Source organism: Somniosus microcephalus, chromosome 1 (assembly GCF_052327205.1).
Source record: "Somniosus microcephalus isolate GS21.2 chromosome 1, FLI_Smic_1.0, whole genome shotgun sequence".
In the NCBI taxonomy this organism is placed as follows: Eukaryota; Metazoa; Chordata; class Chondrichthyes; order Squaliformes; family Somniosidae; genus Somniosus; species Somniosus microcephalus.
Genome location: NC_140987.1, coordinates 346,584,419 through 346,600,451, shown reverse-complemented (window position 1 = coordinate 346,600,451; position 16,033 = coordinate 346,584,419). Strand labels below are relative to the sequence as shown.

Below are 16,033 nucleotides of genomic sequence, written 5' to 3'. Positions count from 1 at the left end.
CCGTAGTTTTCATGAGTTTGACAGTTCTTACTATCAAACTCATGAATGAAGTTTCCCCTCCCCTGATTGGCTGCCCAGTGCTCACCTGATCCCAGCCGGCACATCGCACTAACTACGCCGCTGGATCAGGCAAGCACATCGCGCCGAAAGCTGAACCGGCCCAGTGACAGGAATTTCAAGCAGTCCCAGGCTTCAGCTGTCGGCACGCCGGGTAAGTGCACATCGGGGGCTTGCACGCGCGGCAAGCCCCCGAACCTAATTTCTGGGCCAACAATACATGCTACACATAATAACACACCCTACACATAACTACATACCCTACACATAACTACACAACCTACACATAACCACATAACCACAAACCCTACACATAACCACAAACCCTACACATAAACAAGCACACTACACACCCTACACTTAAACACAAACCCTACACATCACCACACCACCTGCACATAACCACGCATCCTACACATAACAACACACCCTACACCTAACCACTAACCCAGCACATAACCAGACACCCTACACACCCTGCACATAACCACACCCTACACATAACAACACACCCTACTCATAACTACACACCCTACCTATAACAACACAACTTACACATATCTAGACACCCTACACATAAGCACACATCCTACACATAAGCACACACCCAACACATAACTACACACCCTACACATAACCACACACCCTACACATACCCACACAACCTGCACGTAACCACACACACTACACATAACAACACACCTTTCACATAACCATACATGCTACACATAAGCACCAAACTAGCACAAAACCAGACCCCCTAGACGCCCTGCACATAACTACACACCCTACACATAACAACACACCCTACCCATAACTACACAACCTACACCTAACAACACGACTTACACATAACCACACAAGTTACACAAAACACACATCCTACACATAACTACACACCCTACACATAACAACACACTCCACACAAAACTACACACCCTACACATAAGAACACACCCTGCCCATAACAACACATCGTAAACATAACAACACACCCTACACATAACCATAAACGATACAAAAGCTACACATATCCACACACTATGGTGATAGTGACCATAATATGACCATAATATGGTAAGATTTAAGGTGGTCATGGAAAAGGACAGGGATGGGCCGGAAATAAAGGTTCTAAATTGGGGGAAGGCCGATTTTAATAGGATAAGGCAGGATCTGGCCAAAATGGACTGGGATCAGCTACTTGGAGGAAAATCCGCATCGGAGCAATGGGAGGCTTTCAGAAGGGAGATTGAGATCATACAATGGCAACATGTTCCCGTAAAGGTCAAGAGTGGTTCCAAAAACCACAGGGAACCTTGGATGTCAGGGGATATACGTGAATGGATTAGGAAAAAAAGGAGGGCTTTTGGTAGATACTATGGAGAAGGACGATGTAGACATAGAAATAGGGCGGGGGGACTGTGATATGCTCGAACATATTAACATCGAGAGGGAGGAGGTATTGGCGGTTTTAGCTGGCCTAAAAATGGATAAATCCCCAGGCCCGGATGAAATGTATCCCAGGCTGCTGTGTGAGGCAAAGGAAGAGATTGCGGGGGCTCTAACACATATATTCAGGACCTCTCTGGCCACAGGGGCTGTGCCAGAGGACTGGAGAACTGCTAATATAGTACCATTATTCAAGAAGGGTAGTAGGGAAAAACCGGGGAACTACAGGCCAGTGAGCCTAACATCAGTGGTAGGAAAATTATTGGAAAAAATTCTGAGGGACAACGTTTGTCTCCACTTGGAGAGGCAAGGATTAATCAGGGATAGTCAGCATGGCTTTGTCAAGGGAAGATCATGTCTGACTAATTTGATTGAATTTTTTGAGGGGGTGACTAGGTGTGTGGATGAGGGTAACGCAGTGGATGTGGTATACATGGATTTCAGTAAGGCCTTCGATAAAGTCCCGCACAGGAGACTGGTCAAGAAGGTAAGAGCCCATGGAATCCAGGGTGCCTTGGCACATTGGATACAAAACTGGCTTAGTGGCAGAAGGCAGAGGGTGATGGTCGAATGTTGTTTTTGTGACTGGAAGCCTGTGGCCAGTGGGGTACCACAGGGATCGGTGCTGGGTCCCTTGCTGTTTGTGGTCTACATTAATGACTTGGATATGAATGTAAAAGGTATGATCAGTAAGTTCGCGGATGATACAAAAATTGGTAGGGTGGTAAATAGCGAGGAGGGTAGCCTCAGTCTGCAGGACGATATAGATGGGTTGGTCAGATGGGCGGAACAGTGGCAAATGGAATTTAACCCGGAAAAGTGCGAGGTGATGCACTTTGGGGGGACTAACAAGGCAAGGGAATACACAATGAATGGAAAGACCCTAGGCAAGACGGAGGGTCAGAGGGATCTGGGTGTGCAAGTACACAGATCCCTGAAGGCGGTGGAACAAGTGAATAAGGTGGTAAAAAAGGCATATGGGATACTTGCCTTCATTAGCCGAGGCATTGAATATAAGAGCAAGGAGGTTATGATGGAGCTGTATAAAACACTGGTTAGGCCACAGCTGGAATACTGTGTGCAGTTCTGGTCGCCACACTGTAGGAAGGATGTGATCGCGTTAGAGAGGGTGCAGAGGAGGTTCACCAGGATGTTACCAGGGCTGGAGCGCTTCAGCTATGAAGAGAGACTGGGCAGATTGGGTTTGTTTTCCTTGGAGCAGAGGAGGCTGAGGGGGGACATGATTGAGGTGTACAAAATTATGAGGGGCATAGATAGGATGGATGCTGAGGAGCTTTTTCCCTTAGTAGAGGGGTCAATAACTAGGGGGCATAGATTCAAGGTAAAGGGCGGGAGGTTTAGAGGGGATTTGAGAAAGAACTTTTTCACCCAGAGGGTGGTTGGAGTCTGGAACTCACTGCCTGAAAGGGTTGTGGAGGCAGAAACCCTCACAACATTTAAGAAGCATTTGGATGAGCACTTGAAATGCCACAGCATACAAGGCTACAGACCAAATGCTGGAATATGGGATTAGATTAGACAGGGCTTGATGGCCGGCGCGGACACGATGGGCCGAAGGGCCTCTATCCGTGCTGTATTACTCTATGACTCTATGACTCTATGACACCCTACACATAACTACACACCTTACAGATAACTACACACACTACACATAACTACACACCCTACACGTAAGAACACACCCTACACATAACAACACACCCTACACATAACCACATGCCCTGCTCGTAAGAACACACCCTACACATAACAACACACACTAAACATAACCACACACCCTACACGTAAGAACACACCCTACACATAACAACACACTCTACACATAACCACATGCCCTGCTCGTAAGAACACACCCTACACATAACAACACACACTAAACATAACCACACACCCCAAACATAACACACTCTAAACATAACCACACACCCTACATATAACCACCCACCCTACACATAACCACAAATGCTACAAAAGCTGCACATAACCACACACCCTGCACATAACCACAAATGATACAAAAGCTACACATAACCACACACCCTACACATATCCACACATCCTACACATAACCACACACACTACACATAACTACATACCTTACACATAAGTACACATACTACACATAACCACACTCCCTATACATAAACTCAGACCCTACACATAAACACAAACCCTACACATTACCATACAACCTACACATAAATGCACACCCTAAACATAACCACACACCCTACACATAACAACAAACCCTACACATCACTGTACACCCTAAACATAACCACACACCCTACACTTAACAACAAACCCTACACATCACTGTACACCCTAAACATAACCACATACCCTACACATAACCACACGCCCTACACATAAACACACACCCCACATATAACTACACACCCTACACATAACCACACACGCTACACATAACCAGGCACCCTACACATAACCACACACTCTACGCATTACAACACACCGTATACATAAACTTAAACCCTACACATAACCAAAAACCCTACACATAACCAGACATCCTAAACATAACACTCTACACATAACTACACACCGTGCACATAACCACAGATGCTACACATAAACAGACACCCTACACAAAACCACACACCCTACACATAACCACACAAGCTACACATAAGCACACACCCTACAGATAAGCATACACCCTACACATAAACACACATGCTACACATAACTACATACCTTACAAATAACCACAAACTCTACACATCACCACACAGCCAATTCATAAAAACACACACTACAAATAACCACACAACCTACACATAAACATACACCCTACACATAAGTACATATCCCACACATAACTACACAACCTACACATAACTACACACCCTACACATAAGCACACACCCTACACATAACTACACACCCTACACATAAACACACACCCTACACATAACTACACACCCTACACATAACCCCCCATGCTACACATAAATACACACCCTACACATAACATACCCTACATATAAGCACACACCAAACACATCACAACACACCCTACACATAACACACCCTGCAAAATACTATGCAACCTACACATAACTGCACACCCTATACATAATTGCACACCCTATGCAGAACCACACACCCTACACATACCTACACACCCTAAATATAACAATATACATGCTACACATAACAACACACCCTACACCTAACCATTAACCCGGCAAATAAACAGATACCCTACACACCCTGCACATAACTATACACCCTACACGTAACAACACACCCTACCCATAACTACAAACCCTACCGATAAAAACAAAACTTACACATATCCAGACACCCTACACATAAGTGCACATCCTACATATAAACATACACTTTACACATAAGCACACACCCTACACATAACCACACACACCACACATAACCACACACCCTACACATAATCAAGCATGCTACACATAACCACCAACCCAGCACATAACCAGACACCCTACACACCCTGCACATAATTACACACCCTACACATAACAACATGCCCTACTCATAACTACACATCCTACACATAACAACACAACTTACACATAACCACACAGCCTACACATAAGTACACATCCAACACATAAACACACACCATACACATAACCACACGCCCTACACATAGCCACACACTCTACACATAACCACACACACTGCACATAACCACACACGTTACACAAAAACACACATCCTACACATAACTACACACCCTACACATAACAACACACTCTACACATAACACACTCTACACATTACGGCACACCCTAAACATAACCACATGCCCAACACATAACCACACACCCTCAATATAATCACACGCTACACATAGCTACACACTCTACACATAACCACGCACACTACACATAACAGCACAGCCTAAACACAATCACACACTCTACATAAAACTACACACCCTACACATAACCACACACCCTGCACATAACCACACACTCTACGCATTACAACATATTGTATACACAAACTTACAACCTACACGTAACCAAAAGCCCTACACATAACCACACACTCTACATATAACTACACACCCTTCACATAAGCACACACCCTACACATAACCAGACACCCTGCACAAACCCACATACCCCACGCATAACAACATACTGTACACATAAACTTGCACTCTACACATCACCACAAACCCTACACATAAGCACATACCCTCAACAAAACCACACACCCTACACATAACCACACAAGCTACACATAACTACACACCCTACACATAACTACACACACTACACAAAACCACACACCCTACACATAACTACACACCCTACACATAAGCACACACCCTACACATAACCAGACACCCTGCACAAACCCACATACCCTACGCATAACAACATACTGTACACATAAACTTGCACTCTACACATCACCACAAACCCTACACATAAGCACATACCCTCAACAAAACCACACACCCTACACATAACCACACAAGCTACACATAACTACACACCCTACACATAACTACACACACTACACAAAACCACACACCCTACACATAACCACACACATTACACATAAGCACACACCCTATATATAACTACACACACTATACATAACCACACACCCTACACATAACCACCGATGCTACACGTAACTATACACCCTATACATAACCACACGCCCTACACAGAACCACACACCCTACACATACCTACACACCCTAAATATAACAATACATGCTACACATAATAACACATCCTGCATATAAATACACAACCTACACATAACTACACAACCTACACATAACCACACACCCTACACATAAACACACACCCTAAACATAACACACCCTACACATAACTACACACCCTACATATAGCTACACAAACTACATATAACAACACCCCCTACACATAACAACACACCCTGCACATAACTAGACACCCTACACATAACAACAGGCCTCACATATAAATACACACCCAAAACATAACAACACAACCTACACATAACTACACACCCTACACATAACAACACACCCTAAACTTTACCACACAACCTACAGCTACCTACAGACACTCCACATAACTAAACACCCTACACATAACAACACACCCTACCCATAACTACACACCCTGCCTATAAGAACAAAACTTACACATATCCAGACACCCTAAACATAACACACCCTGCACATAATAACACACCCTACACATCACTGCACACCCTACACATTACCACACACCCTACACATAACCACACACCCTAAATATAACCACACACCCTACACTTAACTACATACCCTACATATAATTACACACCCTAAACATAAACACATGCACTCCACATAGCTGCACACACTGCTCATAAAAACACACCCTATGCATAACCACACACCCTGCACATAACCACAAAACCTGCACATAACCACACACACTACACACCCTACACATTACACATAATCACACTCCCTACACATAAGCACACAACCTATACAGAACCACACACCCTACACATATCCACACACCCTACATTTTTACCACACACCCTAAAAATAACCACACAGCCTACACATAACTACACATCCTACACAATAGCACAGACCCTACCCATAACCACACAACATACACGTAACCACAAAACATATATATAACCACACAAGCTACATATAAGCACACACCCTACATATAAACACACACCCTGCACATAACCACACACCCTACACATAACCACACACACTACATATTACCACACACCCTAAACATAACCACACACCCTAAATATAACAACACAACTTACACATATCCAGACACCCTTCACATAAGCACATATCCTAAACATAAACACACACGGTACACATAACCACACACCCAATACATAACCACACACACTACACATAACCACACACCCTACACAAAACTACACACCCTACACACACTGCACATAACTACACACCTTACACATAACAGCACACACTACCCATAACTACACACCCTACACATAAACACACACCATACACATATTCACACACCCTACACATAACCATACACACTGCACATAACCACACACGTTACACATATCCACACATTCAACACATAACTAAACACCCTACACACAACAACACAATCTACACATAACTAAACACCCTACACATAAGCACACACCCTACACATAATTACACACCCTACGCAAAACCACACACCCTACACATAACAACACACCCTACACATAATTACACACCCTGCACATAAGAACACACACTGCACATAACAACACACACTGCACATAACAACACACTCTACACAAAACTACACACCCTACACATAACAACACACACTACACATAACCACACATGCTACACAGAACAACACACCCTGCACATAATCACACACTTCATAAAACATACACATAACCACACACCCTACACATAACTACACACCATACACATAACCACACACCCTACACATAACCCACCCAACACATAAGCACACACCCTACACACCCTACACATAACCACACATGCTGCACATAACCACAAAACCTACGATTAACAACACACTGTACACATAAACTTACAACCGTCACATAACCACAAACCCTGTACATAACCACACCTCCTAAACATAGCCACACACCCTAAACCTGACACACCCTAAACATATCTACACACCTACACATAACCACACACCCTACACATATCCACACACCCTACACAAACTACACATAACCACATACCCTACACTTAAGCACACTCCCTGCACATAATTACACACCCTAAACATAACCTTACACACTACACATAACCACAAACCCTAAACATAACCACACAGCCTAAATTAAACACACCCTACACATAACTACACACCCTACACATAACCACACACCCTACACATAACCACACACCCTACACATAATTACACACCCTGCACATAAGAACACACCCTGCACATAACAATGCATTCTACACAAAACTACACACCCTACACATAACAACACAAACTACACATAACCACACATGCTACACAGAACAACACACCCTGCACATAATCACACACCTTATAAAACCTACACATAACCACAAACCCTAAACATAGCTACACACCATACACATAACCACACACCCTACACATAACCCACCCAACACATAACCACACACCCTACACAACCTACACATAACCAGACACCCTACACATAACCACACACCCTAGGCATAACCACACAACCTACTCATAACCACACACCCTACACCAAACTACACCCCTACATATAACCACACACCCTACATATAACCACACATGCTACACATAACCAGACACGCTGCACATAACCACAAAACCTACGATTAACAACACAGTGTACACATAAACTTACACCCGACACATAACCACAAACCCTGCACATAACCACACACCCTACAAAACCTACACATAACCACACACCCCACACATAACCGACCCAACACATAACCACACGCCCTACACATAACCAGACACCATACACATAACCACACACTCTACGCATAACCGCACATCCTACTCATAACCACACACCCTACACAAAACTACATGCCTACATATAACCACACACCCTACACATAACCACACATGCTACACATAATCACACACCCTGCACATAACCACAAAACCTACGATTAACAACACACTGTACACTTAAACTTACACCCGACACATAACCACAAACCCTGCACATAACCACACCTCCTAAACATAACCACATACCCTAAACCTAACACACCCTAAACATAACTACACACCTACACATAACCACACACCCTACACATATCCACACACCCTATACAAACTACACATAACCACATACCCTACACTTAAGCACACACCCTGCACATAACCACACACCCTAAACCCCTTGGCCCTGAAATTAGGATCGGGGGCTTGCCGCACTCACCCTGCGCGCCGACATCTGACGCCAGGGCCTGCTTGCATTTCCTGTCACTGGCCCGGTCAGATGTCGGCGCGATGTGCTTATCTGATCCAGCGGCGTAGTTAGTGCGATGTGCCGGCTGGGATCAGGTGAGCACTGTGCAGCCAATCAGGGGAGGGGAACCTCATTCATGAGTTTGACAGTAAGAGCTGTCAAACTCATGAAAAGTATGGGCTGCCAAAACACTACTTTAACTTTAAATAAAATTTTAAAAAACATCCCACTGATTATATTAACTATAAATAAGTTTAAAAAAATGTTTTAAACAATTAATCAATCTTTTGAAAAAAATAATTTTTTTAAAAATAGGGCCTAAAACTAAACTTACCTTACTGTAAATTCTTTAATAATAATAAACCTGAGAAAAAAAATTTCTACATTGTACTAAAAGCCCACTTACCTGTAAAACTAAGTACTTACGCCTGGTTTTTCCACGCGTAAAAACCGGAGGCCTTTACACTCGGGCAACTCTGGAAAAAAAAAGGAATTTCACTGCGCACGCGCTGCCTGTGCAGTCGCACGCGTTCTGCTTCTTAACCCCTTGGGTCAGAGGACAGGAAATGCCGGTTTTCAGTGCATGCACTGTGCATGCTGAAAACTGGCAATTCCTCCGGGCACACGCGTGAGTACCCCGTCCTTACTCACGCGTTGTGCCCACAATTACTGGGCCAACCTTACACCCTACACATAACCACAAACCCTACACATAACCACACAGCCTAAACTAAACACACCTTACACATAACTACACACCCTACACATAACCACAGACCCTACACATAACCACACACCCTACACATAATTAAACACCCTGCACATAAGAACACACCCTGCATATAACGCATTCTACACAAAACTACACACCCTACACATATCAACACACACTACACATAACCACACATGCTACACAGAACAACACACCCTGCACATAATCACACACCCTACAAAACCTACACATAACCACACACCCTACACATAACTACACAACATACACATAACCACACACCCTACACATAACCCACCCAACACATAACCACACACCCTACAAAACCTACACATAACCACACACCCTACACAAATCCACACACTCTACACAAACTACACATAACCACATACCCTACACTTAAGCACATACCCTACACATAACCACACACACTAAACATAACCTTACACCCTACACATAACCACAAACCCTACACATAAATACACATCCTAAACATAACACACCCTACACATAATTACACACCATACACATAACCACAGACCCTACACATAACCACACACCCTACACAAAACAACACACCCTGGACATAACCACACAAGCTACACATAAGCACACACCCTACACATAAGCATACACCCTACACATAAACACACACGCTACAGATAAACACATAAGTTACAAATAACCACAAACTCTACACATCACCATACAAACTACTCATAACAACACACGCTACACATAACCACACGTCCTACACATAACTAGACAACTTACACATAACTACACACCCTACACATAACCACACACCCTATACATAACCACACACCCTACACATAACTACACACCCTACACACCCTGCACATAACAGCACACCCTACCCATAACTACACACCCTACACATAAACACACACCATACACATAACCACACACCCTAAACATAACCACACACAATGCACATAACCACACACGTTACACATATCCACACACCTACACATAACCACACACCCTACACATATCCACACACCCTACAAAAACTACACATAACCACAAACCCTACACATAACCACACAGCCTAAACTAAACACACCCTACACATAAATACACACCCTACACATAACCACAGACCCTACACATAACCACACACCCTACACATAATTACACACCCTGAACATAAGAACACACGCTGCACATAACAATGCATTCTACACAAAACTACACACCCTACACATAACAACACACACTACACAGAACCACATATGCTACACAGAACAACACACCCTGCACATAATCACACACCCTACAAAACCTAAAATAACCACACACCCTACACATAACTACGCACCATACACATAACCACACACCCTACACATAACACACCCAACACATAACCACACACCCTACACAACCTACACATAACCACACACCCTACACATAACCACACAACCTACGCATAACCACACAACCTACTCATAACCACACACCATACACAAAACGACACGCCGACACATAATCTTACACCCGGCACATAACCACAAACCCTGCACATAGCCACACCTCCTAAACATAACGGCCCAGAACTTGGTGTCGGGTGCTTGCCGCGCGTGCAAGCCCCCGATCTGCACTCACCCTGCGCGCTGACATCTGAAGCCCGGGCCTGCTTGCATTTCCTGTCACAGGCCCGATTCAGATGTCAGCGTGCAGTGCTTACCTGATCCAGCGGCGTAGTTAGTGCGATGTGCCGGCTGGGATCAAGTGAGCACTGTACAACCAATCGGGAGGGGAAGGTTCATTCATGAGTTTGAGTGTAAGAACTTTCAAACTCATGAAAACTACGGGGGCCCAAAACACTATTTAAACTTTAAGTAAAAATTTAAAAAACATCCCAATCATTAAATTAAGTATAAATAAGTTTAAAAAAATAATTTAAACAATAATTTTTTTTTTTGAAAAAAATAAATTTTTAATGAAAAGCGTCTAAAACTAAACTTACCTTATTGTAGATTCTTTAAAATAATAAACCTGTCGAAATTTTTTTTCTAAATTACACTAAAACACCACTTACCTGTAAAAATAAATACTTACGTGTGCTTTTTACAAGCGTAAAGACCGGAGGCCTTTACACATGTGCAAATCCCCCAAAACAGAGGAAATCCAAGATGCACGCGCTGCCCCCTACAGCGCACGCGCTAGCCTCTTCACCTCTTGGGTTAAAGGAGAGGAAATGTCGGTTTTCAGCGCATGTGCTGTGCATGCTGAAAACCGGCATTTCCTCCGGCCAGACGCGTGAGTACCCCTTCCGTACTCACGCGTTTGGGGAGGAATTACTGCCCCATTCACACACCCTAAACCTAACACACCCTAAACATAAACTTACACCCTACACATAACCACACACCCTACACAAATCCACACACTCTACACAAACTACACATAACCACATATCCTACACTTAAGCACACACCTACACATAACCACACACACTAAACATAACCTTACACCCTACACATAACCACAGACCCTACACATAACCACACACCCTACACAAAACACACCCTAGACATAACCACACAAGCTACACATAAGCACACACCCTACACATAAGCATACACCCTACACATAAACACACACGCTACACACAACCACATAAGTTACAAATAACCACAAACTCTACACATCACCACACAACCTACTCATAACAACACACGCTACACATAACCACATGTCCTACACATAACTAGACAACTTACACATAACTACACACCCTACATATAACCACACACCCTATATATAACCACACACCCTACACATAACTACACACCCTACACACCCTGCACATAACTACACACCCTACACATAACAGCACACCCTACCCATAACTACACACCCTACACATAAACGCACACCATACACATAACCACACACCCTAAACATAACCACACACACTGCACATAACCACACACGTTACACATATCCACACATCCTACACATAACTACACACCCTACACATAACAACACAAACTATACATAACTAAACACCCTACGCATAAGAACACACCCTACCCATAACAACACACCCTACATATGACTTCAAACCCTACACATAACAACACACCCTATATATAACCACAGACGCTACACATAACCACATACCCTACACATAACTACACACCCTACGCAAAAACACACACCCTACACATAACAACACACTGTACACTTAACACACCCTACACATAAATACACACCCTACACATAACCACACCCCCTACACATAATCACACAACCTGCACATAACCAAACATCTTACACATAACACACCCTAAACATAACCACACACCCTACACCTAACCACTAACCCAGCACATAACCAGACACCCTACACAACCAGCACATAACTACACACCCTTCTCATAACAACACACCCTACCCATAAACACACACCCTGCCTATAACAACACAACTTACACACATCCAGACACCCCACACATAAGTACACATCCTACATATAAACACACACTGTACACATAACCACACATCCTACACATAACCACACACACTACACATAACCACAAACCCTCAGCATCATCATCGGCGACCACTCAAATTCGAGTATGGTATGTCCTTTATCAGTCATCTACTTGTGGGTCTTCAGGTGGCTGAGGAGGCCAATCTGAGATCCACAGACTCTACTACCGTGTGGGCATGTAAGGCTATTGGTAGTGACTGGAGTATGGGTCTTCTTAAGTTGTTGTCTCTCCTTACGGCGCTGGCGTTTATCCTCAGCTGGAGATTCTTTTCATGTAGTGCGGCACCGTTGTGGATGCATTTTCTCCAATTGTGTCTGTCCAGTGCGATTTCCTCCCAGTTATTAATATCGATATGGAACTTTTTAAGGATTACTTTGATGTTATCTTTATAATGCTTCTTTTGACCACCAGGAGACCTCTGCCCTTAACCACACATAACCACAGATGCTACACATAATCACACAACCTACACAAAACCACACACCCTACACATAACCACAAACCCTACACATAACTGCATACCCTACACATAACCACAGACCCTACAAATACCTACACAACCTGCACATAACCACACACCCTACACATAACCACACAAGCTACACATAAGCACATACCCTACACTTAAACATACACCATATACATAAACATATACATAAACACACACGCTACACATAACCATATACCTTACAAATAACCACAAACTCTACACATCACACAACCTACTCATAAAAACACACACTACACATAAGCACAGGTCCTACACATAACCACACACCCTACACATAAGTACATATCCTACACATAACAACACACCCTACACATAACCACACACCCTACACAAAACCACAAACCCTATACATAACTACACACCCTACTCAACCACCCAAGCTACACATAACCACACACCCTACACATAACACACCCTACACATAAGCACACACCCAACACATCACAACACACCCTACACATAACACACCCTGCAAATTACTATGCACCCTGCACATAACTACACACCCTATACATAACCACACACCCTACACATACCTACACACTCTAAATATAACAATACATGCTACACATAATAACACATCCTACATATAACTACACACCCTACACATAACCACAGACCTACACATCACCACGCACCATAAACATAACTACACACCCTACACATAAACACACTCCCTACACATAACCACACAACCTGCACATAACTGCACATCCTACACATAACAACACACCCTACAAATAACCACACAACCTACACCTAACCACTAACCCAGCACATAACCAGACACCCAACACACACTGCACATAACTACACACCCTACACATATGAACACACACTACTCATAACTACATACCCTACACGAGTACACATGCTACACATAACCACACTCCCTAATCATAAACTCACAAGCTACACAGAAACACACACCCTACACATAAGCACACACCCTACATATAACTACACACCCTACACATAACATACCATACACATAAGCACGCAGCCAACACATCACAACACACACTACACATAACACACACTGCAAAATACTATGCAACCTACACATAACCACCAACCCAGCACATAACCAGACACCCTACACACCTTGCACATAACTACACACCCTACACATAACCACACACTCTACATATAACTACACACCCTACACATAACCACACAACCTACACATAACCAGACACCCTGCACATAACCACACACCCTAGGCATAACAACATACTGTACACATAACCTTGCACCCTACACATAACCACACAAGCTACACATAACTACACACCCTACACATAACTACACACCCTACACAAAACCACACACCCTAAACATAACCACACACACTACACATAAGCACACACCCTACATATAACTACACACACTACACATAACTACACACCCTACACATAACCACAAACCCTACACATAATTACACACCCTACACATAACCACCGATGCTACACATAACTACACACCGTACACATAAACACACATCCTACACATAAACACACACCCTAAACATAACACACCCTACACATAACTACACACCCTAAATATAACAATACATGCTACACAGAATAACACATCCTACCCATAACTACATACCCTACACATAACTACACATCATGCACATAACAAAACACCCTACACATAAACACACTCCCTAAATTTAACACATCCGACACATAACTACACACCCTACATATAACTACACAAACTACAGATAACAACACCCCCTACACATAACAACAGACACTGTACATAACTACACAC

General features: G+C 43.3%; 1 protein-coding gene across 1 annotated transcript in view; it reads left to right on the top strand.

Moving 5' to 3' along the window:
- LOC147124952 (sodium/hydrogen exchanger 2-like) overlaps positions 1-16,033 on the top strand; it is a 414,512-nt gene that overhangs the window by 342,708 nt on the left and 55,771 nt on the right. The window lies entirely within an intron of this gene.